Source organism: Panthera uncia (assembly GCF_023721935.1).
Source record: "Panthera uncia isolate 11264 chromosome C1 unlocalized genomic scaffold, Puncia_PCG_1.0 HiC_scaffold_3, whole genome shotgun sequence".
Taxonomy (NCBI): Eukaryota; Metazoa; Chordata; class Mammalia; order Carnivora; family Felidae; genus Panthera; species Panthera uncia.
Genome location: NW_026057584.1, coordinates 107,181,157 through 107,208,726, shown reverse-complemented (window position 1 = coordinate 107,208,726; position 27,570 = coordinate 107,181,157). Strand labels below are relative to the sequence as shown.

Sequence of the window (27,570 nt, the reverse complement as noted above, 5' to 3'; positions counted from 1 at the left end):
GCTTATCCTAAAATTGATATGTAAGAACAAAAACCCTAGATAGCTTTAAAAAAAAGTCACGAAAGGACAATAAAGTGGAAAGAATTGGTCCACCCAACATTAAGGCCTACCCTATAGCTAAAATGATCAAAAGTGTGGTATTGGTCGAGAGACAGGCACATAGATCAGTCATACTGAATAAAGAACCAGAAATAGGCCCACACAAATACATCCCACTGGTTTTGGATAAAGGGGCTAAAGGAACCAATGGAAGAATTCTCTTTACAAAAAATGGTGCTGAAACAATAGACATCCATGGCCCAGAAGTGAACCTTAACTTAAATACCATACCTTATACAAAAATTAACTAAAGGTGGATTATGGACCTAAATATAAAATTTAACTTTATGTAACTTTTAGACAAAACCCAGGAGACAATCTTTAGTATCTAAGCTGAAGCAAAGAATTCTTAGCCTTGACACCAAACACACAATCCTTAAATGAAAATTTATAAAATTGGAAATATCAAGTTAAAAGCTTTTGCTCTGTGAACAACCCTGACCAGGGGATGAAAAGAGAAGCTGCACACTGGAGGGAAATATTTACACATGGCATATCTGACAAGGGGCCCATACAGAATATAGCATACAAACCTTAAACTAAACAGTAAAAATTCAAATAATCCAGTCCGATAATGGGCAAAAGACATGAACAGACATCTTACAAAAAAGGCTGTACAGATGGCAAATAAGCAAATAAAGAAGTGTTCAACCTCTTTGGGCATCAGGGAAAATGCTTATTAAAACCCAAATCAGATAACATTACACACCTACCAGAATGGCTAAAGCAAACAGTGCCAATACCAAATGCTAGAGAGGATGTGGACAACATAGATTACTCATGCGTTTTGAATGGGAGTAGGAATGGCTCAGCCAGTCTGGAAATGTTTGGTAGTTTCTTTTACAACTAAACACACAACTGCCGTATGTCCCAGCAATTGTGAACTTGGTCATTTATCCGAAAGGAATTAAACTATATCCACCCAAAAGCCTATGCAAAAATGTTCATAGTAACTTTACTCAAAATAGTCAAAAACTGGAGAAAACCCAACTGTGCTTTAATAAGTAGACACTTAAACAAATTATGGTCCATCCACGTCATGGAATACCACCCAGCAATAGAAAGGAAGGAACTATGATACACAGAGCAACCTGGATCAGTCTCCAGAGAATGCACGCGAAAAGCCCATCCCAAACGCCTACATACTGTATAGCTCCATTTATATAAAAGTTTTAAAAAACAAAATTGTAGACATTGAGAACAGATTAGCGGTTCCCAGGGGTTAATAACAACAGGGGAGTGCAAATGTAGGTGTGTTGATGGAATTGTTCTTTATCTTGACTGTGACAATGCTGATGTCCTGGTTGAAGCATTCTGATTGAATTTTGCAGGACATTCCTGATGGGGAAAACTGAGTAATGGCTAAATGAGACATCTGAGATGCCTCAATTTTATTTCTCATACCTGTATACTCAACTATATTAACCCCAAATAAACTGTTAATTAAAAACAAAAGAGGAAGAAAAGTTGATTGCCCATGGTCACGTCATCAACTTTCAGCCATTTCCTATGGCTGTGGGTAGGCTTTTCTAAAATCCTCAGTCCCATTTTGTAAAAACACTAACAATATTAACCCTCTCCGTAATTTATCGAGGTTTGCTATGAGCTATGTGGTTTCCACACATTCTCCCTAAACAGCACAGCAAGCCCTAAACATTACAAAGCTCTAAGGCACCACATAGGGTTGTCCGTACTTTACAAATGAAGAGTCCTGTGCTTCAGCAATGCTAAGCCACTTACCCAAGGTCACAGGGCTGGGAAATGCCACACTAGCAATGAGTCCCAGTCTGTCTGTGTCTGAAACACATGACCTGATCCTTCCAGGTCAGCCTGACCTCAGAGCCAGTACAGATATGGGTCAGTGTCCTCATGCCAGACCACACATCCCCTTGCAGGAATCAGCCAGGTGGTACATTAGGAAGACACTGGTGTGACTTTCAAGGTAGATGAACTCATAAAGCATTCAGTTTGTCAGGCTGGAGTCTCTGCCTTGTTTGGAAAGCACAAGATAAATTTCAGCAGGCTACAGTTTGTTTGAGGACGCTGGGAATAATCTAATCTGCTATTTCAAATATAATTTAGATTTAAGAGGTGTTTTACTGTTCTATTTCTAGAGTGCCTGAGGATCCAGCTGAGTGTATTACACATCACATTAGATTAAGGTCAATTAACAGCATTGCCAGGGATTTTTCCCTTTCATAATAAGATGGAGCGCTGAAAATTTGTGATTAAAATCCTATATGTTCGTACAGAAAAACAGAGGGATTTTAGACAAGCTCCAATTATGATTAAAGCTGCAGCGTGGGGTCTGGGGGGTCATGCCATGTCATAACTCCCTGAACTTTCTGATCAGCATTTATTGAATAGCTTTGTACTTGGAGTGCAGTTGGCCAGAGGTGACTATTGTGCTGAGTGTCACATATTTGGATTCAGGATTTTGGATTTAAGTGTGTTGAAAGCAGCAGAGTTCACGTGGAAAAAAAATGGCTTTTCCCACAGTGCTGTTATTTGTACACATGTGCTTCCTGTCACGGTAAGGCAGGAGGAAGCCACAGGGGTTCACTCAAGGCCGGGGAATGGCAGAGACAAGAAATTAGGGAGCTTATGTCATCAAGAAGGAAGATGGGGACAGACCTGGGTGCGGATATCGACTTTGTCACTTATAAATTGTGTGAAATTGGGCAAGTCACTTAAACTGTGTGAGCTTCTCTTTCTCAGCTGTATGGTGGCGATGACACTTTGTTTCTTCCAAAATTCTCCTGCAGGTGGGGTGCCTGGGTGGTTCAGTCTGTAATGCATTTGACTCTCTATTTCAACTCAGGTCATGATCTCATGGTTCATGAGTTTGAGCCCTCAGTCTGGCTCTACACTGACAGCACGGAGCCTGCTTGGGATTCTCTCTCTCCCTCTCTCTCTCTGCCCTTATGCTGCTTGTGCGTGCATTCTCTCTCTCTCAAAATAAATAAATAAATAAATAAATAAATAAATAAATTTAAAAACAATTCCTGCAGATGAAGCAAGGTGAAATATCTAAGCAGCTTGTACATGTAGGGGCTTAAAAAGTGGCAGACATCATAAGAACAAAAAGTTACAATTTCAGCATCAAAAGGAACAGTGATTGTCACCTAGCTCATCTCCCTAATTTCAATTCAGCAGGGAAGTGGGGGTGACTTTTACAGTAGATGGCTGTTATTCTCTGTGGTTGACTGAAAATGTTATCTAAAATTCATTCCTTCAGGGGGGTCCTGGGTGGCTAAGCACCCAACTTTGACTCAGGTGATGGTCTCGCAGCCTGTGGGTTCGAGCCCTGCATAGGGCTCTGTGCTGACAGCTCAGGGCCTGGAGCCTGCTTCAAATTCTGTGTCTCCCTCCCTCTCTGCCCCTCCCCCCTTCATCTTCTGTCTCTCAAAAATGAATAAATGTGGAACAGAAATTATAAAATCAATTCATTCAGAAAATACTGATTGAATACAGATTATTGTAAAATGGACAACAGTTACTCATTTGAAGTTCTGGGAGTGAAGCAAATCCTAAATGGCTCACTGACTGAAATAAGCCCCAGAGGTATACACAGGCATCCAGGTCTCCCAACATACTCAGAAGGTGTTTGTAAGCATGGGTGCTGCAGAGAGTTACGTGAGCTCTCTGAGCCTCAGTTCTACTGCCTGCAAAGTGGGCAGAATGATTCCAGGATGTTTGTGAGGACTGAAAGAGGGGATATTTAATATATTGTGTTAGAGAGCCATCAGAGAGTAACCCCCCAATACTTAGTGGCTGTGGGAGTGACAAAGAAACCTGAGCGGCAGCCGTTTCATGACTGCAGGTGACACATCTTCAGGAAATCTCCTCGTATGCCTCAATTTTGCCTCATCGAAGATCACATCAGTCCTTCCCTTCCAGAGTACACTCCACCCATGCTACCCACAGATTTGGGTTGTTTTGGCTCCAGTCTTGGTCTGTGCTTATTGATTTGGCTCTTTAATTTCACAGTTCCCAGCTCTGATTATCAGAAGACTGTTCTGGAAGCTCCTTTTCTCGTAGGGTGTGCTGTCTCTGAGTAATATTGATGGTAGGGATCAGGAATTTTGACAGTCATTTTTGTAAAGCATCGGTATCTTAAAATTGGCTGTAATAAGGAATTTACACCATGGCCATCTTCAGATACTACAAATCAGGGCTCCCCCTCTGACAGCCAAAGCTGGTAAGGCTTTGCCAGCATACTACTGGTTTAAGTTCACTCTTGGTCAGTTTAGCCATGGTTTATAACTTCGCCTCACATGCATACATCCATTTCCATTTGGATTTGGGGCTAACGTTAGCTTATTCATTGTTAAGACTCATGGACTCTAAACACCAGGTGAGGTGCACTGTTGGTCCCAAGAACAACTTTTGGGAACAGAGGGCACTGATAGGGATAATGCTTGCTCCAAGGGAAAAAAAAATGAAAGTAAATGTTAAGCCAGCTGGAGACTATGCAGTGATCCTAAGGGACACCCTCCACCACACCCTCTTGTCTCCAAACCTCCTAGCTCTCTATTTTCAGACTCTATCCCTTGTTCCCTCTCTCTTGTATGTTCCCTCTCTCACTTTGTATGATTAGGCACTTTCAGTATACTTCCATTTACACATTGCCTTGCCCAGTATGCTTGGGACAGTCTATAACGCCCCAAGCCACGTGAGGCTGATCAATGTCCCAGTTGCATCAGTGATGAAGCCATGGGTGGGGGTCTAATAGGGACGGTCCAGTTAGTGTCTGGGCACTGAGAGTGACAGGCCATTTCCCCATCCCTATCTATAGATGGCTGGGAACAACAGCCAGGGGAATGGTCATGAAAACATGGCTTGAAAAATGGGAAGGAATCCAGTCATGGAGGACAGCCTGATACCATATAAATGCACTTGGATTTTGTCTGGAAGGAAAAGAAGAACTGGTTAAGGGTGTTCAGCATGGGCTTTGAGATTTGTGTTTTAGAAGATTGTTTAGAGTTTTTAAAGGATTGCTTTGATGAAATCAGAGAATAGGCTATATCCCAGAGAACTGGAAGGCAGAAAATGATTGCATCAACAGAAAATGAGGCCCTGGAATTACAACCTGAGGCTATTAAAATGAAGAGCAGTTGGTTTCTAGAGTTTTCTTTGCTTTGCTTGTTTTTGGACAGACTACTAAAATCTCTCTTGAGATTTAATCTGTTTTCCAAGACCCCAAAGCCTTGTTGCAAAATAGTTGATTATCAGTCTATAAATAAGTGAATTTACTTCCATCACCTTCTGCTTAATTGTAACAGCTCTGGTGAAATAGGTTTCCTTCCATTAAACTCTTACAAAAGTGAAAGGCACATGATGTGAGCAGAGGCTGTATTTACATGGTACATCTTTACTGGGACCTGATATCCAGTCAATTATCTTATTCATTGTCATCACATCCCTTTGAGACAGGGACAAAGAAAGTATCATTATCCTCATTTCACAGATGAAAAAAACTAAGGCCTAAGCAAGCTGACTTCTACTTTCTTGGTGCTTTTGAAATGGATGCAGATAACTTCTATTCCAGGGAAACCCAAGGGAAAGAGAAAAGTAATTGACTAAGCTTTAGAGTAATCACATAGGAAAACCACAAACTAAAATAAATGATAAAGATAAACAGTGTCATACATCCTAATTAATCCCATCGCTTGTTTAGAAAGAGCCACATAAACTGCAGGAGTAGGCTCGCTGGCTTAACACATCACACATGCAGCAAAAAGTCACCATGGTACCACCACCAAGACAAAGGTGATAGGCAGACCTGCTAAATTCAGTTCTTAACAAGGAGGAAGGCCCTCAAGCTGTGCTGTTTATTCACCAATTTTTGTTTGTCTTAATGATCAAACATATATATGTAGACATATGCATGTATATATGTGCACATATATGTAGATACTTATATGTAAATATATCTGCATGTGTGTATATATGTATGTAAATATCTGCATAGATATATGTGTATATGTTTATACATACACACACAATTTCACATAACTATATTACCATGATCATCTCGTACCATGATCATCTTGTAATAGGGGGACAAGTACAGCTTTAATTGTTTTCTTCAAACTTTATGCTTGCCTACTTATTTACTCTCCTTCTAGTCTTCACCAGAAGACCTACTTTGTCAATAAACCAAATTTATAGGCTAAAAATAATCAAATAAGTCTTCCATACTTTCTATGTATTTATATAATGTTTTATATACATATATACACACACAGGATTCTTCTTCTGCCCAGTATCATTGTTTATTCCATAAAAATGACATCTTATGCATACTTTTTTCTTAATATTCTAGAAATCCTTCCAAGTCAAATGGTATGATTCTAATTTATCCTTTTTGATGGTGTCTTAACCTTCATGCTATAGATATACAATATTTTATTCAAATATTCTCTGCTGACAGAGTCCTTTTTGCACTGTAGTTTTTATTTCTACAGGACAGGTTTTCAAAACTGTATTCTCGGAGTCAAAGGGAATCTGCATTTTTAATTTTTACAGTCTTACAAACTATACCTCAAAAGTGGTAGGATTACTATAGCAATGTGTGGGTGCCCTATTCCTCATCTATCTGCCTCCAGTAAGTATAATCAGACCTTTTAAAAAGAAAAAAAAATGCTAGATTGATAAATATAAAGAAATATTCATTGTTACTTTAATTTGCATTTCACTATAACTATTGTTTTTGAGCATCTATTCACATTTGACCATTGGGATTTGCTCCTGTGTAAGTAGTCTTATCTAAATCTTTTAAATCTATGCACATTTTTTACTTCCATAATTTGTTTTATTCTTGTAAATCTGTAAAAGATATTTGTCTATTATTAATAATGGGCATATACATATTTTGTTAATTGCAAATACTTTCCCAAATATTTATGCTGTCTTTTGTGTTTTGACTTATCTCTTACCACATATATTATTTTTTATATAAATTCAAGTAGATTCATATATACTCTGCCTTGAGAATGTCCATAGACTCAGATTTTCTTGCATTTTTTACATTTAAGTCTTTAATACGTTTTGTTTTATTTTTAACATGATGTAAAAAGGAAGTCCAGCTTTATATTCTTCCAGATGGATAGACAGCTGTGCCTGTACCACTTACTAAATAATCCATCCTTTGTCATTGAATTAAAATGCCATCTTTGCCATTTATAACATTCTGACATACAAGGTAATCTGCTACCTTATTCTCTCTTATAGCTCACGGATCTATTCATGTACTCATAGGCCAAACCACAGGCATATAATTCCAGTAGCTCTGTAGTACTGATTTTCTGTAGGAGCAATGCAAAATTCAAAGGAACTTTCAAAAGGTCCTCATCTATTCTCAAGACTTTCTACTTTCATATAATGTTTCGAGTACTTTTATTCAGTGTTTCCATAAATTATTGAAATTCTAATTGAAGTTTTATTGTATTTTGGGGGAAGCATTATATTTTGGTGAATGTTATATATCAAAGTCTATCTATCCAATGATATGAGTCTTATAATACACTTTTTTTTGCAATCTTATTTGATACCTTGAATTTGAGCACCTGTGTCCTCAGCAGCTGGGAAAAGCAGACAGAGAACAGTAGGCAGCAGAGAAGATGACAGTCCAGCCAGGTCACTGACTTCCAAGATTCTCCTCCTGCCCTTCTTTGTCTGGCCCCCGTGAATCCCTCTGAGATATCATGTGCCTGTTTTCTCTTATATTATTTCCACATCCTTCTGTTCCTGTGTCACAGGAAACTTCATTTGCTGGCAGCTCTTGCCCTCTGGCTCCCTGCTGTATTCATTCAATAGGAGATAACGGAACATTTGAAGAGAGAAGAAGTGAAGAGAGAGGCTATGTCTATGTGATTTTTTCCTCTGCTTCCACCAGGATCCCTAGAAGCCATTTATGGAAAGTTTCCAACTGCCACTAGGTAGTCTCTGCCATGGTTTTAGCTCTTGTGGATGGCTTTGGGTTTTAACCCTGCCGGGTGCCATCTCCTTGTTAAGCCCCTCCAACCCTAGATTATGAGGGCATGCTTGCTGTTTCTAAATTGAGGATTCCCTCACTGTTCTCTATATGGCATTCTAATCCTACCAGCCCTCAGCAACTAATTCTTTGCATTAAATTATTTCTATTTGAAACACCTAGAGCATTTCATTTGCACTTTCCTGTTGGGATCATGACATTTTCCAAACATATTTCTTGTCACTCACTGCCTAACACCTTGCCCTTTCTTGCAACACAACAAAAAATGAGATTTTTCTACCTTTCGCACATTTTCCTTTATGTGGAGATTCTTTCTGAGCAGGTTATGCAGTTATAGACGCACCTACCCCTCTCCACTCCTTGCATTTCATTCATGCCTCCAAAAATCACTTTCCAAACTAGTTCTTGAAACACTTGAGGGCAACAAGCATGCATTTTTTTGGTTCCTAGTGCCTATGAGGTAACTGGGTGGTAACTGTAGGTGCTCTGTCTATGTGTCTGGGGAAAAAAGAAGGTGAGAAGGAAGTTTGCTAGTAAAGGAGACTCTTTTCATGCTACAGGATAGAAAGGAAATTTCAGAGACCACGAGGGATAATTAAATTTGGGTCATGATAGAGTCAAATAGAATAGTGCTTTAATGGGAATAAATAACTTTATTTTTAAATAAGTGCATGAATGCATTTTTAAGTGTTTTTTTTATTTATTTTTTTTTGAGAGAGGGAGAGAGAAAAAAAGAGAGAGAGAGAGAGAGAGAATGGGGGAGGGCCAGAGAGAGGGAGAGAAGATTTGCCAGCACAGAGCCTGACATGAGGCTCAAACTCACAAAATAATGAGATCATGACCTAAGCTGAAACCAAGAGTCAGACCAACTAACCCATACATCTGACCCAGGAATAAATAACTTTTTATAAAATAAAATGTGATTAATGTGAATTAATACTACCGATATGCTAACGTTTCTGAACCTCAATTTCTTCACTTTACAAGGGTAATACTAATATCTACTGTGTGATATTATGAATTTAAAACATGATTATATATGTACAAAAATCTAATAGTAAGTCTATAATTTATTCATTTAAAAGTCACTTGCCTAGAGTAACTGAGTGCAATAAGGCTAATAATAATAATAAGAAGAAGAATGATAACAACAGCATACAGTTTGGAAAGCAAAAAGTAAAATTGCCTTTGCTTATAGTCTACATAGAAAATCTTGTTACCTACTAAAAGCTACTAGAAATAGCAAGTGACTTCAGCAAGGTTGCAGAATAAAAGGCCAGTATACAAAAATAAATTGAAATTCTACATATGTGCAGTGAACAATTGGAAAAAGAAATGAAAACATTAGGGTAATTCACAATAGAAATAAAATTTGAAGTACTTAGAGATAAATAGATTAAATAGTGTGCAAGAACATATACTGAACACTACAAAACATTGCCAGGAAAAATCTTAGATGATCTAAATGAATGAAGGTACATTGTACAATCATGAATCAGAAGACTCAATATTATTATGCTATAACTGGCCTACAGACTCAATGTAATCCCAACCAAAATGCCAGCACGATATTTACAGAAACTGATGATACTTCTAAAATGTATATAGAAATGCAAAGGACTTCTAATATCAAAAACAAGAAGCACAACAAAGTTAGAGAATTTATACCACCTGGTTGGTTTAAAGATTCACTCTAAAAGTTAATAGTAATCAGGACAGTGTGGTACTGTTTTAAGATCAGATATTTGGAGTAATGGAGAACAATGCGGAGTCCAGATAGACCCACATGTAAAAGGTCAATTGATTTCCAGCATAAGTGCCAAGGCATTTTAATGTGGGAAAAAATAACACTGACAACAATATTTCCAGCAAATGATGTAGGGACAATTGAATATCCATATTCAAAATAAGTAAATAAAGTTCAGCTCTTACCTCACACCATATAGAAAACTAACATGAAATGGATCATAGACATAAATGTAAAACCTATAACTACAAAGCTTTTAGATAAAAAAAGAGGAGAAAATCTTTGTTAACGTGGCTGGCTTAGGCAAAGATTTCTAGAAAGGACACAAAAAGCATGTATCATAAAGAAAAATAAGGGTAAGTTGCACATTGTCAAAAGTACATCTCTTCTGTTCAAAAGCCAATTAAGAAAATGGAAATACAAGCTCCACATGAGAGAAAGTATTTGCCAAACATATAGTTAGACAAAAAACTTGAAGCCAGATCATATAAAGACTTTTTATAAATCAGTAATAAGACAAATGGCTCAATTTAATAAATGCAAAAGAAAATATGGATGGGCCTAGAGGGTATTATGCTAAGTGAAAATAAGTCAGAAAGACAGACACCATATGATTTCACTTCCATGTGAAATCTACAAAACAAATTAACAAACAAATAAAACAAACAGACACTTCATACAGGTAACAAACTGGTGGTTTCCAGAGGGGAGGGGGGTGGGGACATGGGAAAAATAAAGAAGATTAAGAGGTACAAACTTCCATTTATAAAATAAATAAGTCATGGAGATGAAAAGTCTGCATAGAGAAATAGTAATATTGTGATAATGTTGTGTGGTGACAGATGGTGACTTATGCATGGAATTGTTGAATCACCATGCTGTATACTAATTTAACATTGTGTGTTAATTATAGTTCAACAGAAATCAATCAATTAATTTAATTTAACACATTTTTAAACTGTCAAAACATATGAATGGACCCTTCACCAAATAATGTATATAATGGGCCAACAAGCATATAAAAAGATGCTAATCATTACTCTAAACAATACAAGCTGAAACTAATTGAGATACTGTTATACACTTCCTAAAATGGCTAAACAAAAAGCAAAAACTGGCAATACTAAGTACTAGTGAGGATTTGGGACAACTGAATCTCTCACTTTGGAAAATAGACAATTTCTTTCAAAGTTAAATATGCCCTTACCATACTACCTAGCAATCCAAATCCTACTTATTTATCTGTGAGCAATAAAAACACATGTACACACAAATATCTGGACGTAAATGTTCACAGTTTTATTAATCACAGCCCCAAATTGAATACAACCCAACTGTGCACTAGCTAGTGAATGGATACACAGGTTGTGGTGGTCCATACAATGAGATATTCCTCAACAATAAAAAAAAATGAACTGTTATACTTTCAACAACATGGATAGATTTCCAAGTATTATATTAACTGAAACAAATCATACGCAACAACTACATATGGAATGACTCCATTCATATATGATGCTCTAGAAAAGATAAAACTGAGGGACAGAAAACAGATCACTTGTTGCCAGGAGTAGAAGTAGAAGGGGCTTTTGGGGATGATAAAACTATTCTATAGTTAGATCATAATGGTGGTTGTATGACTGCATTCACTTAGGACTTATCCAATTGTACACTTTATTTTTTTTTAATTTTTAAAAATATTTATTTATTTTTGGGAGAATGCAAGTGGGGAAGGGGTAGAGAGAGGGGGACAAGGGATCTAAAATGGGCTCTGCACTGACAGCAGCAAGTCTGATGTGGAGCTTGAACTCATGAACTGCAAAATCATGACCTGAGCCCAAGTTGGATGTTTAACTGACTAAGCCACCCAGGTGCCCCCAACTGCACACTTCAAAAAGGTGAATTTTATCATTTGTAAATTATACCTCAGTTAAAAATAATTTAACTGTCAGTTTCCATCTACATGTATATTCATATTATTTTCCCCACCAGAAAGCACATAATGTACTGAAAAAAACTTCGCTTATTTTGTACTGTTAGAGAATGACAGTTAAATTATAAAAATCACCCCAAATAATAGAAATCAATATATTTTGATGGCATTGGAAATATTTATTTTTTCCTAAATGTTTATTTCTTTATATTGAGAGAAATAGTGGGAGCTGGGGAGGTGCAGAGAGAAAGGAAGAGAGAATCCCAAGCAGGCTCTGTGGTGTCATGGGCTTGATGCCATGAACCAACAGATCATGACCTGAGCCAATCGGGTTGGATGCTTAACTGACTGAGCCACCTAGGCACCCTGGGAAATATTTCTTAAGAATGTTTTGTAAATCATTGCATACTAAAACACTGTATAAACAAAGTAATTTGAATTGCTAGTTGTGGCACATTGGTATCACCATGACCTATGGGATTTGGATTGAGATACACATGAAATGTGCATGGGGGCAACTGACTTTGTCCCAAATGTTTTCTTTGCAAAGTGGCAAAACCAGGTTATAAACACGAGTCCATTGGACACTAATGCCCATGCTCTGTACACAGGATACATTGTTCCTGAATCCTAATCATTGACGGAGTCTCCATGTGGACACTGTGAAATATAGAAATTACAATCTGGCGTTTTTAATAAATAAAGTTGGGGTTTTAAATAAGTATGTTCAACTGAAGGTATTTTATTTACTCCAAGTTTATGTCTTTGTGTGTGTATGTGTGTCAAATGTTTTTTGTTTCTGTCTCCTTGTATGTTCTTTGTATACTGTTTCATGACAGTATATGATGGGCAAGTGAATATTGTTAGGGGGATAAAATATGCAGCCCAAGTAGATCTGGATACCAGTCTCTTTGAGTTCATAGTACTACCTAACAATAGTCTCAGTTATTACCTTACTACCCTTTAGCAACAGAGCACTTTGAATATTCCACCGACACAATTGCCCAAAAGAGAGCCATTGTAGTGTCAAGTACACTCGGGTGAAAATACAATGTAGTAAAGAACATTATAAAGAGAGGAATATACTGGACACCAGAACCTGACTGCAAGTTTTAGAAAAGGTCTTCACTGACCATAAAAATACTTAGAAAGGCAAATTAAGGACTTTGTGATTTCATTAAGAAGACTTAGTTGAGTATAATCAGCTAATAATATGGAAATGAGAAATTTATATAATTTATGGTTTCTCAATCACATATAAGAACGTACTCCAAATAATATAGATTGTGTTCTGATGTAAATATTTATTTCTTCTTTAAAAGCAGTCCATAGAAACAGTTGCAGTCTTTCTGATTTTTAATATTTTTCAACTTCTTTCCTATCTCCCGTTATTATATTGGGCTTATAGCACTCAGTTTAGGGTGGCCTCTGATGCAGACTCAAATTCATTTCTGTTTCTCACTACTTACAACTATTTAAAACTCAGCTCCAGAACTATTTTGTTTTTAGCTGATTCTGAAAGAGTCTTCCAAATTTGTTCTGTACAGAAGCCATTTGCTTTACTTGTCACGCAAGGATGAGTCCTCTCTTCTGTCCCATTACTCAGGACAACGTGTGTTCTCTTTCTATCACACTACAGTGGAGACCTTTTTCCATTCTCTCAGATAGGAAGAACCACTTCTAGAACAGAATGCAAGCAAAAAGAGATTCTATCAATGGGCAGGAAGAGGTATGCATGCTGTTTGTTTGTTTTAACCTGTCATGTCTTATTTCACACCATTGAACTGAACGTCTTCTCTGGAAGTCGAAATTAACATGGCATAGGCTACAGGGAAAATAAAATCCGGATTTGTAAATTCTCCTGAGAACACAGGCTTGTGTGTAGAACATGGTCTCCTTTTCCCAGGCCGCCATACCCGAAATGATTTTTTAAATATTTATATCTGCACAGGTTTAATATTTCTTTTAATTAAAAAACACAATATATGCCAACAAAAATATCATGCAAAATTAAATAACAATGTTAAAGTGGGCTGTGTCTCCACATTGGCAGATTGTTTTCCCCCCAAGTGAAGTTGTTTCAGTTAAAAGTCAATCAACTGACCACCTCATTCCTTTATCTAGAACAGCATTTTCCAATCCGTATTTTGTGGAATACCACTATCTAAATGTGATGTTAATTGATGGTCTGAAAGGATTTCAAGGTCAAATCATTTCCAGAAAGGTTATGTAGTACTCACAGAGATCATTACCCTTAAAGAGCCTCTGAGATTTACTGAGTCGAGAAATGTGTTTAACATTTTTTAACCCCGTTTTTCTCTTATTTGAGTCAAACATTTGCCCTCCCATTCTTACCACTACATACATGTCAATATTTTTTGTTGGCACATGTAAGGTGCCATGTACCCCAAAATACAAAATAGTGGACTTAAAAAATAGGGCAAGATCTATGTCTACAGTTACAGAAGATGAAAAAATATATTTCAGTGCTTGAAGTCACTATTTTAGTTTACCTAATAGATGGTCTCAGATTTCTTTGCATTAAACTGTGATTAACAATTCCCAGGTAGGAGTGCCTGGGTGACTCAGTTAAGCGTCCGACTTCAGCTCAGGTCATGATCTCACAGCTCATGGGTTCAAACTCTGCATTGGGCTCTCTGCTGACAGCTCAGAGCCTGGAGCCAGCCTTCTTCAGATTCTGTGTCTCCCTCTGTCTCTGTCCCTCCCTTGCTCATGATCTATCTCTCTCAAAAATAAATATATATTAAAAAAAAAACTCCTGGGTAATGGCTTTTTGTGAGGATTAAGAGGGAAAACTGTTGTTTAAAACTCACTGCATGGTACCTAGTAAGGCTTCGACTATGGTAATTATTTCTATGACTAGTATTAATATTATTCACTCTTGAGTTATATCCTTTATCTCTTAAGCACTATATCCCTTTATCTCTTATTATAAGTAGAATATCTTATTAACTATTTGTTGAATGGGTGAGTATTGGAGATTACATTATCTTTTTACTGCATTTATTCTGTGTGAATTCAACTCTGTTCCACGGTGTTGTTTTATGGTGTAATATTAGTATACAGAGACCGATGATGATATTACAGCTTATGGAACACCCCATATCTTTTAATTATCTTTCACTGTTTAACAAACTGCCCCCGAAACTAGTGGCTTAAAGCAACAATATTTTACTGTTTTTGTTTTCTTGTTTGTTTGTTTTGTTTTTGTTTTGTTTTGTTTTTCCAGAATTCTGTTGATTCACTGGTATTGGCTGGATCTATGTGGTGTCAGATAGAGTTACTCATTTGTTTTCTTGATGTTGATGTCTGGTCTGATCTAGAAAGTCAAAGAAGGCTTCACTTCCATGTCCAGAGTCTTTGTTTCTCCACATAGCCTCACCACAGAGTGTCCCGGGCTTCCTCACAACATGGAAGGTTCTGGGTAGTTGGATTTCCTAAATGGTGTCTGATACACAGAGTGATAGCACATGCTGCAGAGCCTCTTCCAGACCAAAGCCCAGAAGTGGCTCAGTGGCACTCCTGCCACATTTCACTGACCAAGGCAAGTCACAAGGCCAACCCAGAGTCAAAGAGAATTGGAAACCCAGGCACATGAGGTCGAGTGGCATACCCATCCAAAGACAGAAGGACCCAATGACAGCATTCTTTGGCAGCTATCTATGCCAACATCCCTTACCAATTTAACCTCACCCTCCAACCAGCCTCTTCCTGACTCTTAACAAATGTGTTCTGGGCCCAGATCCTCACACAACTTAAATCCTCAATGTACACTTGTTGAATACATTCTTCTTCACTTTGCCACATATCTCTGCATGAAAGAAACCTATTCTTTGCCAGGAACTGTGCCAGCCCAGGCACAGCATCGGCAAAATCTGCCTCGGCCCCTTCATCTCTCCTGAATGAGATGAACAACACAGGCTGGGTAGTTTTCAAAATTCAGGCCCAGATGCACAGCAGCAGCAGCAGCAGTAGGGAACTTGCTAGACATGCAAATTCTCAGGCTTCCCCCAGACCTACTGAATCAGACACTCTCTGGTTGGAGACCAGCATGCAATGGATATGGAAGTTTGAGAACCATAGCTTGAGACAGCAAGAATAGTGCACGAAAGCATCAGGTCTGGGAAAGCATGATTTCCTCTAAATTTTCCCAGGGGAGAAATAAGTTGATCAAAATTACATCAGAGTGAGGACTTGCATGGCCTCATTTACAACTCTTTCTGGAGAGTTTCAGAATGGTCAGTATTACTGCTTTAAGGTCTAGATGAGAATGATGTACAAAAGGATATAACCAAGACAGAAATTAAATAAAGAACCATTTTCTCACAAGGTCAAATGAAACCATGGAGCCAGTGGATTTATAGGAACTCTGAAAACTATAAAACACTATATACCTGCTGGGAATTTTAATGTTGATATTACTATAAAGCATTTATAAATTGAAGCAACACCCTCTTTTGCCTTATTTAGTTGTAGGTGGCTGCATGCATTTCAAAGACAGGATCCTATATTAAATGTTTCATATCTCCAGTTACTACAGTATAATTTTAATTTGTTGTTCCTGAACAAATAAGTGTTAGATAAATAGACTTTCAAAAGGGCTGAATGAGGACTCAATTGGGAGCTACACTACCCTAGTATAATCTTACATTTTAAATAACTTGCTGTGTGAGCTTGGGTAAACCACTTAACTTCTCTGAATCTTGGCTTCCTTATCTAATAGGAACCTGGATTCTTTGATCTTTTAGTTATATTTTGGTTCTAAAATTATATGATAAATCTCATTATCCTTTCCAAACAGAAAAAACAAAAGCAAAAACAAAACCACTCCCCTCTCTCTCTTTTTCTCTCATTCTCCCACTCCCTTCTACTTAGAAAAGTAGGTCATCTATTATAAATTCAGCTAGAAAAATATTTGAGCTTTGAGATGAGATTTGATTGGAATACTTTTTAAGGGCTATTCCAGAGAGAAGGGAAGATAAACCGGCAAACCACAGCAGAAGACGGGGCTAATGGAGGGGACATCTGTTTGATTAGGTGTTTAGATTCAAGTTTCGAAGGAGCTGAGAGGTCAGGAAAGAGAGTTTATATATGTGTGTGTGTGTGTGTGCACACACATATATATATGTGTGTATATATATATCCAACAACCTTAATATATATATATATATATATATATATATTATATATGCTGAATTTTGTTATAGCTGAAATGATTCAGTCTGGTGAAGAATCAGAAACAAAAAATTCTGATGATTATGGGATAAAGCGGGAGATCAGGAAGGGGGGCACACAGAATTGAATTATTTGGAAACATAATAAGGATGCAGGGGATTCACAGGATTGGGACACCTCAAAGATATAAATAAGAATAAATAGTTGATGATTGGCCCGGTGGCTAATTATTTAGCATATTAAGTATAATATAATTTCTTACAATTTAGCTCACCACAAAAATTATTGCCATTTTGATCCCTATAAATGCAATGGAACATATATTTTATTATAGCATTAAATCTTCTGTAAAAGGGTATTTGATTTTTTTAAGAAGTTTTCTAAATGTGGTCTTCAAGATAGGCAAACTTTAGAATTCGCAGTTGGAGGAAAACATATGCTAAAATTAACTCCTGCCTCCGGATGTTTTGGGCATTCTAAATGCATTTGTTGGATATCATTAAGAGCACATTCTGTGAATACCTACTGCCTGCCAGGCCCTGGTGTGGGTGTCGAAGACATAAACCCTCGTGGATTTCAGACCTGCCCCAAGAAAATGCACAGTGCCTTCTCCCAAGACTTCTTTTGTGTGCTATTTGGAAGATGTCAGGGAAACAGGACTCGAAAATAGGGTCTTCAGGACAGAAGGCCCTAGGAATACAGTGTGCCAAGTCTCTCTAAGGGGCCACATTTCCTCACCCCTGCCCAAGAACTCCTGGAATACAAAGCTGGTGAGGAGGAAAGTCAAGTGAGAAAAAGCAATCATAGTTCCTTTGAGAATGACACAATAGGTTTTCCACCCCAATTCCAAGCTTTTCTATCTGCTTGCAGCTATCTAACAGGGCAAGGGACCTTAAATCCCTGCCTCCTCTCCCACCAGTTAACCATGATAGCTGTGGGTTAGCTGTTACGTTTTCTCAAAGCAGATTCTATCTGTGAAGTTTAGTGGTGATGGTGGCGGGAATGTCTCTATTGCCACAATGTGAAGGAGGGAATACTCTTGGGAAGGAATCTGGCCAACTCTGTACACTGATTTAAGGCACATCTTCCACAGGAGGCCAGTATAGGGGCCAGAGGCTCTGAGGAAACCCTGTGGATTCACAATGGGAAGCCTAGGTTCCTAGGTCAGGGATGGGGGTCCCAATGCAATTCTTGCCAACAGACCTACCTAATTCCTACCCAGATGAGAACAGATGGCAGGGGATGTTTCCCCTGGGTGACCCTTCCTTGGAAGCCAGACAAAGAAGTGCCTGTAGGAGAGAAACTATGATGTTTCTAGTTCCAGCTCTGTTCTTTTTTAGGCAGTTCTCCCCTTAATGCTCACTTCTTCTCTGCCAGAGTCCTGGTTCTATGCCTAAAATGCTGAATGTTTTTGGGAACGTGTCCTTCTCTGGCCTTTATTTCCACAGTTTTTATGGTGAGCATGAGAATAGGCTGGAAAACATTCTCATTTTGTATTTCTCTGGAAAACAGCAGTATAAGGGATTGAGGGTTGAGGGAGGTAGCCAGGCATGGATATGGTTAGTCAGTGAGGGGATTATAGCATTTCTATCTGCCAGAGTCCCAGAGAGAATAGACATCATAACTAACATGATTTAACTGAATAGATTTTTAAGGAAAGACCTATTTACAAAGGTCTAAGCAGGGCTAATGGAACAAATAAAACATGCTAAGTTACCCAGATCTAGTGACAGTGGGAATTCATTAATACTCTTGATCTGATAGAGGATGGGAGGGATCCGTGTCACCAGCACTTGGTCATAGTTGTAGCCGTGTTAGAGTAGCTGCCTGAGAAAAACCAATAGGGAGCATGAGGCTAACACCTTCCTCCTGTGTTCTCCTTTCTGCTTGTTTTCTCTAGGACTTTTACCTTCTAGTTTGCTGCTGATGAGTCCTGTTGGCTAAAGTCAACCAAAAGCTGGAGAGAAAAGGAGTCCAGGGGATGCAGTCTATAGAGATAGCCTCTATGGGTACAGAGCAGGGCCCAGAAAGTCCGAGTATGGACCAGAGAGCAATCGAACATCACCAGCACTGTAGGGTGGCTGCCAGAAATCAACCCGATGTGTTACTGTCCAAGTACAAGAGAAGTCTATTTATTCCTCAGGTATTATTAGTCCAGAATGGATTTTCCTGCTTGACAGATACCTCTAATCTACTCAGTGATTCAAAGACTCTGGTTTATGACTCTGTCTTCTCCTAGGACATCAGCAGTGTTGGCAACCTACCATCAGAAGAAAAATGGCACCAGAGTGCACCTGTGGAAGATATCTTATGGGCCATGCCTAGATTGACAAGTATCATTCATACTCACATTTCTTTATGGGAAATTTGATTATATTTCCACAACAAACTACAAGGGATGCGAGGCAGTGGAGAGTCACTTGTGCCCCAAAGAGGAGGATCATTCCATAAACAGCTAATAACCAGGAGAGGGTGCTATGTAACCCAGCATTCCAAGTCCTCTGAAAGATCATTTTTCAACATCTTGGACTAGGAACTCTGAGAGTGAAATGATGGTGAGTTAAAAACACTAGACCCACTCCCAACCCTACATAACAAGAGAAAACTCTCAACTGGATGTCCAGCCCCTGAGCACATGGGAGCAAAAGTCATGAGGTGGTGACTATTTCACTTTACGCTCCAAATTGATACGCAGTGCCCATATTTCTGTCACCACTGAGTCTGTCAGTGTTAACATATTCTTACCCCTGTCCTGTGGATTACTTCTGTACTGAGCTTCAAAAGTTAACTTCACCCACAATCTATCTCAGTCTCAAGGACCCTGTCTGCTACATCCAACATCCTGTGGGATTGGTCTCAAACGCTGGGACTGGAAGCTAGTTGCAGTCCTCAGGATCAAGTGATTAGCCCATTAAACATCCAGCTTTGAGACACCAACCAGAAATTGACATGACACATTAGACCTTGAAATCTTGATGGATGCTTTTCCCTCAATGACCATGAGCCTCAAACCATCATAGAAGCTGTGATATTAGGTGGGGGGCTGGATAATGCACCAGAACATACTGCACTGTTTGAAGCTTGGTTTCAGTGCATGATTTTCTTTACACTTCAGCTATAATGATTTGAACTACAGCAGACCCTTGTCATTTACGAGAAATGTGCACAATATTGTACATTTCCCAAATTTGCATACACTGTAGCATGTAATTCCAACCTTAGTTGTAGTAAATATAACTAGAAAATGTAGTTGAACCCTATAGGCCCTGAATTGTTCTATAAATATAGAACCAAAGTAATTTATAAAGCTATTTTCTGGCTAGGAATCACCCCTTTCTCCTCATTGCCACTGCAAGCATTAGCAGTTGGCTTTCTTTTCAGGGTCATTTTCTGCAAAGAAATGAAGTCTTCATACTTTCACCACAGTTTGTGCTTAAGCAATGAGGAGAATAAAGCTTCACAGCCCCGTTGAGAGGCTAACTCAGCAACTCTTGCCTGCTAAGTATCCCAGCCCTGAGCAAAATTATATTTTGTTCCACAGATCCAGATTTTGGGTATTTGAAGTGCAGACTTCCCAGAAGGCCCTGCCCTTGTCTCTTGCTCTGTTAACTCTGGGCAAGTATTAAGAGTCTTTAAAAAACTTTTCTTAGCCTCTGGCATAAGACCAGTGCTTGTGTGGGTGTATGGAAAATCCTGTGTTTTTTCATATTGGGGGCTTTACTCCATGTGCATGTTTTCTTATCTATCAGAGTCCTGCATTAGACTTAAGTTCCCTGACCAGGCACCACGAACCCCAGAATCACACAGCTCTTGGATACTTTCCTTGAATAATTTCCTTGAAAATTGTGTGGAGATACTTTTTCAACTCCCACAATACCAAGTGGTAGGTGTCAGAGCTGGTATTTGCCCCTAGACTCCAGAGCCCAGGACTGTCCAGTGCATCTTCAAACTAATGGAGACGTGGGTTTCAAGAATCAGTGAGGACCTACAGCCTCTACATAAACATTTATGGGTGTAGGAAGTCACTTCTCTCAGAGGCTGTAGAAATCCAGCCTTAGGAAATTTTATTGAGATCCTCCTGGGATAGAAACAGGCACCTACTGTCATGAAAGATCAAAACCTAACACAAATCCCATCTCATATTTAGGCAAACTAATTTCAATATTATTTACTCTATTTTCTTTCTCTGAGGTCTACCATCACATCTTACTGCCTTAGCCTTGTTTCTGGATTCCACTTCAAAATTTACACCTCTCTCTCTTTCAATATTATGGGCTGGTAAATGTTTGTCACCTAGTATGGGCCAGGGGAGAGCAGGAAGCCCTTGGGTTTTTACTGCTTATCAATTCCAAGCTAAAACATTTGCTCAAGCATTTCAAAGACAAGGGCAAGACAGTGGATGGTGGATTGAAATTATGTGAAGAGGCAAGAATCAAGATTACAGAAGAAGTATAAATAACAACTTCAACTATGAGCATTTGGAATAAGAGATTGAATTAGGCTATCCTGAGAGGGCATTAGTGGGAGGGTAGGGATACAAAGGCCAAGACAAGTAGAGAAGGAGTCCACCAGTGGACACTGCTCCTCTATTTTTGTGTTGCTTTGTAAGTTTGTATTACTTTCTGTTAGTGGCTGCTTGACCCTGTTAGTTCATGCACAGGAGAAGCCACGGCTGGGAGAGTGCATGCAATGATGAACGCATCCATGGTGAGGAGGCGAACAAATCTTGTGAGCTGCTTACTTTTATTTAATAAAACAAAACAAAACAAAAGAATGGCAACTCTGTGAATTTTGCCCCAGAGAGAAAAAGAAATCCCATACGGTTTCCTAAAACTTATTCTTCATGAAATCTTTAAGATGTTCTTTTCTTCAAGCAAAACCATTAGCTATGAGAGTAGCTATGGGCAAACCACCAGAAGAAATGCACGCAGCAATTTTGAAGGAAGTCCTTTATGGGAATTTGTGAATATGAAGCATCTGATTATTTTCTCCCTCTGGGAGAAACAGCTTCTAATAGAGACAGGAAAAAAAATGACCAAATGTTACTGGAAATACCTGTCAATAACTTGTATCCTCACAGACTGTGCCTTTAGAAGCTCATTACTATGTGTGATGTATTCCCATCTAACATCTGCAGTATAGTTGGGCATGGGGAGGTGAGCACTGCAAGGTCATTCATGTGGGCAATCCAAGGATCGCCATGGGATTTTATGGCCTGAAATCCCATCATGCATACGTCTCTGGAGGTTTGCTAAGGATTTTCATTTGTCAAGAGCCTCCATGTAAATACCTTTAGAAGGCATCTTTTTCAGAGGCACTGTTATCAGCAAACGCCCTAGGTAGCACACTGGTTCTCCACCGCAAGTGGGCATTTTAAATCAATCGTGGAACAATTTTTAACAAACCAATGTCTAGACTCCTTCCTTGGGATTTCTGATTAAATTGGGAAGATTGGAGAGGTCTGGGACAGAGCCTGAGCATGGCCAGCTTATAAAACCTGAAGGAATGGGACTCCTGTAGAGCAGAGTTCTTCTTGGGTAACTTCTGAACAAGATCCACTCTGCTCCAGGACTGATGTGATTTTAAAATCAGGGCTAGTCTTACCCTAGCTGAAGCTGCGGATTGTTTATATTGTGGCCACTTGGGGGACCCCCCAAGTCATATATTCCAGCTGACCATCTTCTTGTGCAATAATTCCTCTTCCTAAATGCTCTGCATTCTCCACTTTCGAAACCACAGAGGAGTGAGACAAGGGATGCTTAACTTGGCATTGTTTTGCATGTGACCTCAAAGAAATTGCAGTGATTGTCTAGAGTGCTGTGCTGCAAAACAGAGTCTGCATCTGACCCTAGCAGTAAAAGCTCCATCATCAATTAATAATGTCTGCATGGGTGCTGAGAATGAGGAAAGGTAGAGAAGGGACACATTTTACCATCTTTGAATAACCCACTAACAAGGAGAATAATCTTCAGATGCCCTTTATTAATCTATGCACGTATAATAGAGAGAGTGTGCTGTTCCATTGGCATATTAGGGTGTATCAGGTTACCTACGTAACCACTGTCTTAGAAGGCCTTTTAAACCCATCACAGAAAATAAACACTGGGGAAGTAACTAGAGGTTTGTTTTTGGTTTTGGTTTTGGTTTTAATTTTTGTTTACTCTGCTGTCACAAAATACCATGGATGCAGAAAACATATCATCATTCTCGATTGTAAGAGGCTCAGTCTCGCTAGAGAGATAAAGTATATATGCAAGCAACAATTAACGATCTCAGCATTATTCATTGTGACAGAATTATGTCCTGATATAATAAAGATGATGAAGAGAGTAAATCCTTAATTATGGAGTCTGATGAGCAAATGTTAATTCCACAGTATACCAGGTGCTGCACTGATCAAAAGGGCATTGGAGGCAAACAGTTTCATACACACACAAAGCAGAGCTGGACTCTCTCACAAACCATCACAGCATAGCACAACACAACACAATACAACACCACACCACATAACAAACAAACAAACAAACAAAATAATGAAGGGCACAAGCGTGCTACCTTCTCAGCATTGTACAAAGAGAAAGGGTCCAGACGTTGGACACACTTAGTTGGCTTTGCTTAGATCTTGACTGACTGCGTGGCCTTCAGATTCAGAGAGTCTGCGATGCCAATCCCTGCTCCCACCTACAAGGTGGAGATGCTAAAACCTCCCTTGCAGAACTATTTTAAAATTTATGAAGAGGTGTCTGCAATCTGATGCTTAATAGGCTCTCATTAAATAGCAAGACTTAACAACATTATTTCTTCGATTCTAAAATGACATTGATTTTAAGATGCACCCTTGAATTAATAAAAAGTTTTCAGTAGGGGAAAGAAAAACCCTTCATCATAATGTACTTCTCAGTGTAATATGAGTCTGCAGTTTAGAAATTGTAGAATGTGAATAAGAAGTGCTTCACAGTGGGGCGCCTGGTGGCTCAGTCGGTTAAGCACGGACTTCGGCTCAGTGGTTTGTGGGTTCGAGTCCCACATCGGGCTCTATGCTGACAGCTCAGAGTCTGGAGCCTGCTTCGGATTCTGTATCTCCCTCTATCTCTCTCTCTGCCCCTCCCCTACTCATGCTCTGTCTCTCTTTCGCTCTTAAAAATAAAATAAACATTAAAAAATTTAAAAAAAAAGAAGTGCTTCACACTGGGTGAAGTGGCATATCATAGGGTCCAGCATGGACAGACAAAGACAAAGAAGCAGAGGAATGGCAGCAAATGCTTCTCTGGAGCTTACCAGAAGCCAGGCACTGTCATCAAACATAATCCTTGGGGCACCTGGGTGGGTCAGTTGGTTAAGCGTCTGACTCTTGACTTCGGCTCAAGTCATGATTTCATGGTTCATGAGTCCGAGCCTCCTGTCAGGCTCTGCTTTGATAATGCAGTGCCTGCTTGGGATTCCCTCTCTCTGTCCCTCTCTGTCTCTCCCCTTCCCCTGCTGACTCTCTCTCTCTGTGTCTCTGTCTCTCAAAATAAATTAATAAACTTAAAAAAGAAACTTAAAAAACACTTAATCCTCATAGGACCCCCACAAAGCTGGCCCTATTGACATCCTCATTTTACAGACAAGAAAACTGAGGCACTAATCACAAATTGGCTAAGCCATATCCAGAATTTGCCAGGGCCCAGATTTCACTCAGGAAGCCTCGCTCAGAGGGCCGTGACATCAGCACCACACTGTCCCTCCCTGGGCTGTCTGCTGGAAGGTAGCCAGACCATGTGAGGGAGGACACCCTGAGATCTGACACAGAGGGCAAGAGAGCAGAACTAGACAAAAGCTGATTCATAATTGAGAAACATGGCCCGCATTTGAGAAAACTGATTGAGAAACTATGTCCAAAAGAAGGACATAGAAAGCATCCGAGCCGTAAGATTGGAAGCCCAGGAGGTCAGGAGAAGTGAGGACAGCAGGGTATAAAGCAGGCAAGGTGCAGCAGTTCCAGGAGATCAGCAAATACCAGCTACTTGTGAAGGTCATCAGACCCGATGGCTCTGTTTTCTGTCAAGGAAGACATATTCATGCAAATCCTGACATTTTCCAACACAAAGCAGACTTTGAGTTTGCCACTTCCTCAGGCCATGGACACATCAAGAACATGAGAACAGTTGGGATATGTTGGTTGAACTGTGTCCTCCAAAAATTTATCTGTTGATGTCCCCATCCTTGATTTCTCATAATATGACCTTATTTGGAGATGAGGTCTTTACAGAGGCAATCAAGTTGAAATAAAGCCATTAGGGGCATCTTAATAGAATATGACTGGGGTCCTTTTAAAACAGGAAATTTGAACACAGACACACATACAGGGAAAATGCCATGTGAATCCAAAGACAACCACCTACAAGTCAAAGAGAGAGGCCTGGCACAGGTCCTTTCTTACCAGCTTCAGCACAAAGTAACCTCGACAACACCTTAATGTCAGACTTTTGCCTCCAGAGCAATGACACAATAAATTCCTGTTGTTTAAGTGACCCAGTTTGTAGCAGTTTCTTATGGACATCCCAGAAAACCAATAACGAATAAAAGGGTATGTTATGAACAATTCATTATCAATAAGCTTATCGTCTCATTCTACATATTTGACAGGGGATGTCTTTCCCTGATTCTGTGTGTTTCATATATGAACATTTGAAAGAAAAAAGTACATTCCAAACATATGTATTGATGCATTTTTATATTTTTTGTGTGGTAACGTTAACTCTTTCTGCATTTTCTCATTCACATACACACTCCTACATCAAAGATAAGGGCTATGACTGTGGACATTCATATGGACAAAGGAACATTGTGTAGACTCATTCATTCGTCATTCATTCATTCAACAAATGTGCATGCCCATTGTGCTCATACCAGTGTTGAGACAACAAAGATTGATAGAGTCGTCAAGATGGCTTCTATGGAAGCCAGGGCAGGTATACGAGGAGCCAGTATGCAGTAATTAAGGTAATGATATAGTCAGATAACAAGGAGCTATCCAGGAAGGTACCACTAACCTTGCTAGGCTGCTGGTAGCAGGCAGAGAGAGTCAGAATCAGCTTCCCAGAAAAGCTGGTGCACCTCAAAATGGCACTTGACAGTTACCCACTCCCTTTCCTCCCTGCTTTCTTTTCCTTTTAGTTAAACCCGTGGTTCTCACACCAGAACATGCATCAGCATCTCCCAGAGGACTTTTTCAAACACAGATTCAGCATGTCCAGAGGGGGCCTAGGAATCTGCATTGCCTGTGGTGCTGTGAGTCCAGTACCTACACTCTGAGGTCCACTTAGTGAACACTGGGGAGCATGAACCTGGAAGAATGTGCCTATCATTACTAGATCTTGGGGGTGCAGCACTGAATAAAACATTATCCCACTTTGATGAAAATAACAGATACCAAATCAATCAGCTCCTTTATAATGCAATTGCATTTTTGAATCTCTACTTCATCATGGAGGAAATAAAATATGAGGTGAGCCTTGTTTCTCTAACAGCACAGTCAATGCTAATAGAAGAAGGGTTTCCAAATGATGAATGTCTCACCTCTCTTCTCTCTCCCTCTGTTTTAACACTGGAACAGTGAGATCTGGTGAAGTGGAATCTGGTCTGCAAAAGTTGAAGTTTGTAGATGGGGACATTTGGATTGATAGGGTTGGTAAAATAAATAGGCTGTATATTTCCTTTCTTCCCCTGCTACTCCCCTTTCTTGGAGGGTGATATCTTGAGTCAGCAGCATGAGGCTGCTTCTTTGATACCCATGAAGGAACAATGAGTTATATGATGCACTGTGTTGAAGGCTGTCAAGATTTGTTAATCACATGTTTATTCTCTGTGATCCGTGTTAAAAGGACATAAGAACCAGCAGGGCACAGCACAGCAGTGAATTCTGTCTATTAGGAAGAAACCAAGCCAAAGAAGGAACAGAAGCAATGGTCTGACAGGGAAGTGTTCTCTGTTGTTCTCTAGCCTATGAGCTGGGCTGACAAATATTTGTATTTGTGCTGACTATATTTTGAAGTGGTCTTGGGGACAGCTGTGCTAGAACGCATACACTTGACCAAAAGGAAACTCAATAGCAATTGAACAAAAGTTTCTCTTTTCCTCATTTCAAAAGCTAAGCCCTTGGCTTTTGAAAGGAAGAAGGACTTCCTGTGACATGCTCCCTTTTGAGCACTGGTCGTCAATTCCCCATAAGACTCCATGTTCCCCTAAAGTGGGCTTGCCTATTATCTGTCTTCAGGAAATTGGCCTGATTTTTAAGAGAAATATAAGGAGGATATAAGCCAGAGCTCAAAATCTGGGTGATCAGATAATCGGTTTAGTAATCCATGAGTATGTATTGATGGTATCTTGTAGATATTTAAAATGTTCAGTGCTGTGAGAATAAAGAGAAATAGTAGCTCTCTCCAACTACCATGCCCTGATACATTTGAGAGATAGTTTATTGTAGAAAGAACAAAGCCTTGTTGTCTGCATGGCCAGTTTGAGTTAACGTGGTGATTGATTTTTTTTAATGAAATTTGTATTGAACGTTCAAGCAAACAGATTTACTTAAAAGTACATGCACAAGGATGTATC

The 27,570-nt window shown here is 39.2% G+C and overlaps 1 long non-coding RNA gene across 2 annotated transcripts in view; it reads left to right on the top strand.

The window, feature by feature from the left end:
- LOC125911693 (uncharacterized) overlaps positions 1-21,847 on the top strand; it is a 34,369-nt gene extending 12,522 nt beyond the window's left edge. The window contains exons 3-5 of one of the 2 annotated variants that reach the window (XR_007454413.1): positions 18,875-19,117; positions 19,214-19,529; positions 21,604-21,847. This is a non-coding gene — a long non-coding RNA (uncharacterized LOC125911693). Of the gene's footprint in view, positions 1-18,874; positions 19,118-19,213; positions 20,054-21,603 lie in introns of those variants that run through there. The other variant, XR_007454414.1, reaches the window with a different exon arrangement.
- The last annotated feature ends 5,723 nt before the right edge of the window (positions 21,848-27,570 follow it).